This window comes from Vitis riparia, chromosome 12 (assembly GCF_004353265.1).
Source record: "Vitis riparia cultivar Riparia Gloire de Montpellier isolate 1030 chromosome 12, EGFV_Vit.rip_1.0, whole genome shotgun sequence".
Classification (NCBI taxonomy): Eukaryota; Viridiplantae; Streptophyta; class Magnoliopsida; order Vitales; family Vitaceae; genus Vitis; species Vitis riparia.
Genome location: NC_048442.1, coordinates 21597238 through 21603236, shown reverse-complemented (window position 1 = coordinate 21603236; position 5999 = coordinate 21597238). Strand labels below are relative to the sequence as shown.

At 37.8% G+C, this 5999-nt stretch overlaps 1 pseudogene; it reads left to right on the top strand.

Annotated features, from left to right (window-relative positions):
* Positions 1–206: 206 nt before the first annotated feature.
* On the top strand, positions 207–3393 carry LOC117925836 (annotated as a pseudogene).
* Positions 3394–5999: the final 2606 nt, after the last annotated feature.

Below are 5999 nucleotides of genomic sequence, written 5' to 3'. Positions count from 1 at the left end.
AATAAATTGCTTTGCAGAGGCAGGAGAAAATTACAGAACCCGTATATGAAGAAAATTTCTTAAGGGACTCCAACTACCAAGCTAACACCTCTCACCTACTTACACCATCCCTTTGCTTGCTATCATCTTAGTTTGAATGGTAGTTGTTGAGTTTCTGTCTTGCTAATATAAATAACTCTTCCAACAATATGCCTAGAACACCGTGGAATCCATTTTTGTCAGCTACGAGTGTAGTGAAAGTGTGGCATCATGGCTTCCTCAGCAGAGGATGGTGAGCCACTGCTACTTGGACACTCCTCAGCAGGAATCCATGAATTGTCATCGTCAGCAGTGGAGGAGCTGTTGCTACACAAACCAGTGCCTGGCAGATGGTGGCCTCGTCTGTTCGGGTGGGAGTCCAGGCTTCTCTGGGTCCTCTCTGGTTCAGCAATTGTTTCCTCGGTTTTCAATTACATGCTTAGCTTCATCACCTTGATGTTTGCGGGGCAATTGGGGGCGTTGGAGCTGGCCGGTGCCTCCATCGCCAGTGTGGGAATTCAAGGACTTGCATATGGGCTTATGGTATGTATGAGTTTCTTAAGTGCTTTATCCTGAACAGAGTTCCCAAAACACCTCTATCCTTAGGGTACTTTGCAGTAGTCTGATCTGGGTATATGATTAGTGAGCTGTAAACCAGAAAACTGTGGGCATCTCCCCTACATATCCCCTAAAGAAACAGTTGTGTATCATTCTGTGACTAATCCATAGCCATAGGAAATTCTAATATTGTGGTATAGCTTTTGCAATTGTAATTTTTCCCAGGAAATGAACTATTCCCTCGCCCACAACTAGCAATGAAGTCAGTACGTCAACTAAGCTAGAAAGAAAAACTAAATTTAGTCGATCATTCGTGCACACATTTTTTCTACGCATTTGAAATTTGGGGAGATGGAAAGCTTGGGTCACCATCACCCCGTGAATCAAGACATGTCAGACAGGAAGGTTGAAGGGTCCTTTTCCTCCTTCGCCGACTCTGATGGTTAGCCACAAGAAATTAATGTTGGATATTTTGGTAATTATGGGCCTACATATTAACAATCTTATTTTGGGTCTAATTAAATGTGATCAATCATGATTTCTCCAACAATTAAGGCTTATTTTGGGTTGTAGAAATTGCCTATAATCAATAAAAGAAAATTGGTTGCTACTAATTATCACAACTAGTTTCAAAGTAACTTGTTTTTTTGTTCTGTTTTGTTTTGTTTTCCCTTTTTTCTTAATTAAATTTTGGTCCAAAAAAAAACAGTTGGGCATGGCCAGTGCAGTGCAGACTGTCTGTGGACAAGCATATGGAGCAAAGAAATATGCCGCAATGGGCATCATTTGCCAAAGAGCAATCGTCTTGCACTTGGGAGCAGCCATTCTTCTCACCTTCCTCTACTGGTATTCAGGAGCATTCCTTAAAGCAATAGGCCAATCGGAGAGCATAGCGGTGCAAGGTCAAATTTTTGCCCGGGGATTGATCCTTCAAGTGTATGCATTTGCATTAAGCTGTCCAATGCAGAGATTCCTCCAAGCACAAAACATTGTAAACCCTTTAGCTTACATTGCTGTTGGGGTAACCCTCTTACATATTCTTCTCACATGGTTAGTTGTTAATGTCTTGGACTCTGGGCTTCTTGGAATAGCTCTTACGCTGAGTCTTTCCTGGTGGCTTCTGGTTTTTTCGATTGCGCTTTACATACTTTTAAGCCCATCTTGCAAGGAAACTTGGACTGGCTTTTCTTTAAAAGCCTTCCAAGGAATTTGGCCCTATTTCAAGCTAACTGTTGCTTCTGCTGTCATGTTGTGGTATTTATCGAAACCCTCTCTCTCTCTTCCTCCCCCCTCCCTCTCTTCTCAATTGCTAATATTCTGATTCTTTTTTCATTGACTTAATGCAGTCTGGAGATATGGTACAGCCAAGGTCTTGTGCTTATATCAGGCCTCCTCCCCAACCCTACAGTCTCACTGGACTCCATTTCCATTTGGTATTTATACATGTCAACAGATTGACTCATGCTTCCATTTTTTTTATTTTCCTTGAACATACATTAATAAGCTCTTACATTAAATGATTTCAGCATGAATTACTTGAACTGGGATATCACATTCATGCTGGGCCTAAGTGCAGGAGCAAGGTCAGTGAATATATAGTAAAACAATTATTCCTCACTTTCATCTCCTCCTCTGTTTTCTTAGCAACCAAAAGGGTGGGCATGAGCATATATACTAATAGACTTTGTGGATTGCAGGAGCAAGTGTCCGAATCAGTAATGAGCTGGGAGCAGCTCATCCACTGGTGGCAAAATTCTCAGTGTTAGTGGTAAATGCAAACAGCATCATCATAAGTATATTTTTAGTGCGATCGTTCTGATTTTCAAGATAGGATTGAGCAAGCTATTCACAAGTGATACAGAGGTTATCAATGCAGTGTCCAAGTTGACCCCACTACTTGCTATTTCTGTCTTCTTAAATGGAATTCAACCCATACTCTCAGGTAATTAACCATATACAGTACCATTTTGTTAAAGTTGAGGCATCAAATAGTACAGCATTGAATTGGAAAAACATGTAATAATTGCAATGGGAATTCAGGTGTGGCCATTGGGAGTGGATGGCAAGCTATAGTGGCATACGTCAACCTAGCAACTTACTATCTCATTGGTCTTCCCATTGGGTGTGTTCTTGGATTCAAAACCAGCTTAGGAGTTGTAGTGAGTAGAATCTCCTCCCCTTTCTTGCTAGTTTTCTTGCATGCCAGCCCACACACGCACACAGAGTTACCTTTAATTATTACTGAACAAAATGCGGTTTCTCTTTTTTGCTTTTTGTTTGTTTGCAGGGAATATGGTGGGGGATGATAATAGGAGTTCTTCTTCAAACGGTAACTTTAATTGTTCTAACAGCAAGAACAAACTGGGATGCTGAGGTAATATTGTGGGTTGATTAAATTGGATGTAAATTAAATTAGTTCTTGTGTGGATTGGGCTTGTATTTAAGCATACTGGTGATGCATTTGTAGGTTGTGAAAGCTGTGGATCGCATAAAGAAATCTTCCAACGAAGAGACGTTGGATTTAGTACTAGACAAGATATAGTCAAGGAGATTGGAGATTCAAATAGAAGATGCCCAAGATTTTTACTGTTCCGTCTCTGTCTGGGTGGGAATCATGGATCATGTAGTTTGATCTTCTGATTATGTTTATATTGAGGTTTATTCTTCTCGAGTTGGTGGAGGTTGGTTAGTTTGACAAGGAAAAGTGTATTCCATGTACTCATACCCATTGTTTTAAAAATCGGCATCTCGATACACTCGATACTGGTGAACTTTCTGTTTCGATCCATCTCAATGAACCATTTCATGGTTAAACCAGCATTGAACCGTTCAAACCGACAGTTGAACAACGAATCGTCTGGTTTTAACAAATCGGCCAGAACTTAATTGTTACAAATGTTTCAAAATTCACTTCAAATTAAAAGTTTGTGTGGTTGCCAAGTTTTGAACTTCATTTCCCATGTTAGACATCGTTTCCAATATTTCTTTCTCATGTTTATTGACCCTATATCTCTCTCCATAACCTTCTTTTCTCATTTCCCAGACCCATTTGTATTTGTTGCACCTTCCATCACTCTTCACTACCCTTGGAGCTCCTTTATTACCATGGGTGAAACCAGTTCTTGCAATTTGCACCCTCTTCATCTCTTAAAACTAGCTCTTGGCTCAAGATATACATTAGAATCACAACTAAGGTCTTAAATACAATTCAAGTTAAGTCCAAGAGTTGAGCCTTTATATCACATAAAACACTCTTTAATTATACCATTAAAGCACAATTTATGACTTAATCAACATCTCACATGGAACATTTAAACATTCCTCCTATGAATAGACTTTTCAAATCTATTTAACTTACCCTAAATTTCTTTAGGATGCTTGTAATTCTTCAACAAGAGTTATTATTTTGAAGAAATAATTCAATAAGAGAATAAATTGAACATGTCCCACAATTGTTTAAGTTCACAAGGAATACTAAATGGGAATCCATCAAGAAAGTGGAAGTCATTCATCAACCAAGAAAGACAACCTTCCCTAACTAGCTAAGATTAAACTTTATGCCTACAATAGAAAAATATGTTTTTCTTTGGAACCCACATGGTAGATGGAATCATGAAAGGAAAGTGAGGAGAACGTGGACGATAGGAAGAGTGGGTAGAATGCAAAGGGTGTTTTAATAGGGCCACGTAGTCCATGAAGCTTGTGGAAAACGAGATGGGAATTAAAGACAAGAGATAATTAATAATTATCATGTTTACTTAATGGGTTTAAATCAATGAGCTAAGTGTACAAGTAGCATCAAGCACTAAATTATTGGTGGGAAAGAAGTCCCGATCAAAATTCAATAGTTATTTTAGTATCATTCCCAAGGAATCGTGGGGGAGGCCTTCCCTAACATGGATCATGTCACAGCAGTTTAATAGACGACTACTGTTGTTGCAGTATCCAACACATACATTAATAAGAAATCAATTGAAAAACAAACATATCATGCCCTCTCTAATTAGGGATGGCAATGGGATTAGGGATGGCAATGGGATGGTCTTTCAGGTACCCATCCAACCTTGCTCCTAATGAAAAATGGGTTTGAAATTTAAATAAATGGATTATGGATAAGTTTGAAATTTTTTTTAAAACTCAAGACGGGTTTAAAATGGGTCCAAATATTGCTTTATCCCACCCCACTCTACCCATTTATATATAAAATTAATTTTTATTTTCTTATTTTTGATATATATATATAATTACAATAAAATAAGTTATAAAAAAATTATAATATTTTATCAAATATATTTATTTTAATATATTTAAAATAATTTTTTTTTTTAAAAAAAAAAAAGGTTAAACGGGAAAGGCAGGACAACTATAGGAATTTAATTTTTTTAAATGGAACAGGGATTTGAATTATTTTGATTAAATGAAACAAGGTTGGAAAAGGGACGGCTCATTCCAAACTTACCCCTTTGTCATCTCCGATATTAATCGTACACTCTAGTTATAAAGTGTTGGAAATAGTGATGGGAAAAGACTAATTCCAACACATTCAACCAAGAGACCATTCTTCTAGAGCGTGCAAGTGAAGAACCTAACACATAAGCACAGTCACCTCAAGAAGGAAGCTATGAGAGCATCCATCTAGACACACACTCTTTATCTAGACGAATTAAAATAAATTCAAAGATGGTGACTAGTTCTTCCAATAGAACTAGACCTTCATTCTTGAACATTTAAGTTACTCTTAACACTCATATATCAGGCCAGGAAGCTTACTTTGAACAAGTAGGATTTCTTATGGAAAGGTGAAAAGATTTTGCTGCAACAAGGTCACATAAAGTTGGAACAGCCTGGAACCTAAAGATCATTTGTCCTCCTTCCACCTTTGCCACCCTTGCCACCTGACCCAACCCTCATCCTACAACAAAATCCAACACGCTGTCACATACTAGTAGACTAGTAAGATAGGAAAACAAATAAGCTTCAAGATCCTCTTGGGTCTTTTAAGGAGTGAACTGCATCTTTCCAATAGAAGTTCAAATTTTTGATCTTAGCATTCTCACAAACCACATAGAAACAGGGCTTAATTTTAAAAGTTGTCAAGAAAATAAATAAATACAAACAGGATCAAGAACGTAACGAGAACAGTAGCAACTTGCAGCACAAAAACAAAGAGATAAGGAGTATCAGGAACCCTTTATTTGGATTTAGCCCATTAAGGATGAGAGAACCCTTTCAATGCCAACTGAAAATTTTTAATTTTCTAAAACCCACCACACCCACTTGACTTAGCAATGAAACAAATCTCATACGATCTCCAAAGTAATGAAATGTCTCTGGAGAAAAGATCACCAAGTTCATGAGAGTTTGAAGTGTTAGCATTCTGTAAACTGACCTGAAAATGTAAGCAATCTTATCATACTATGAGA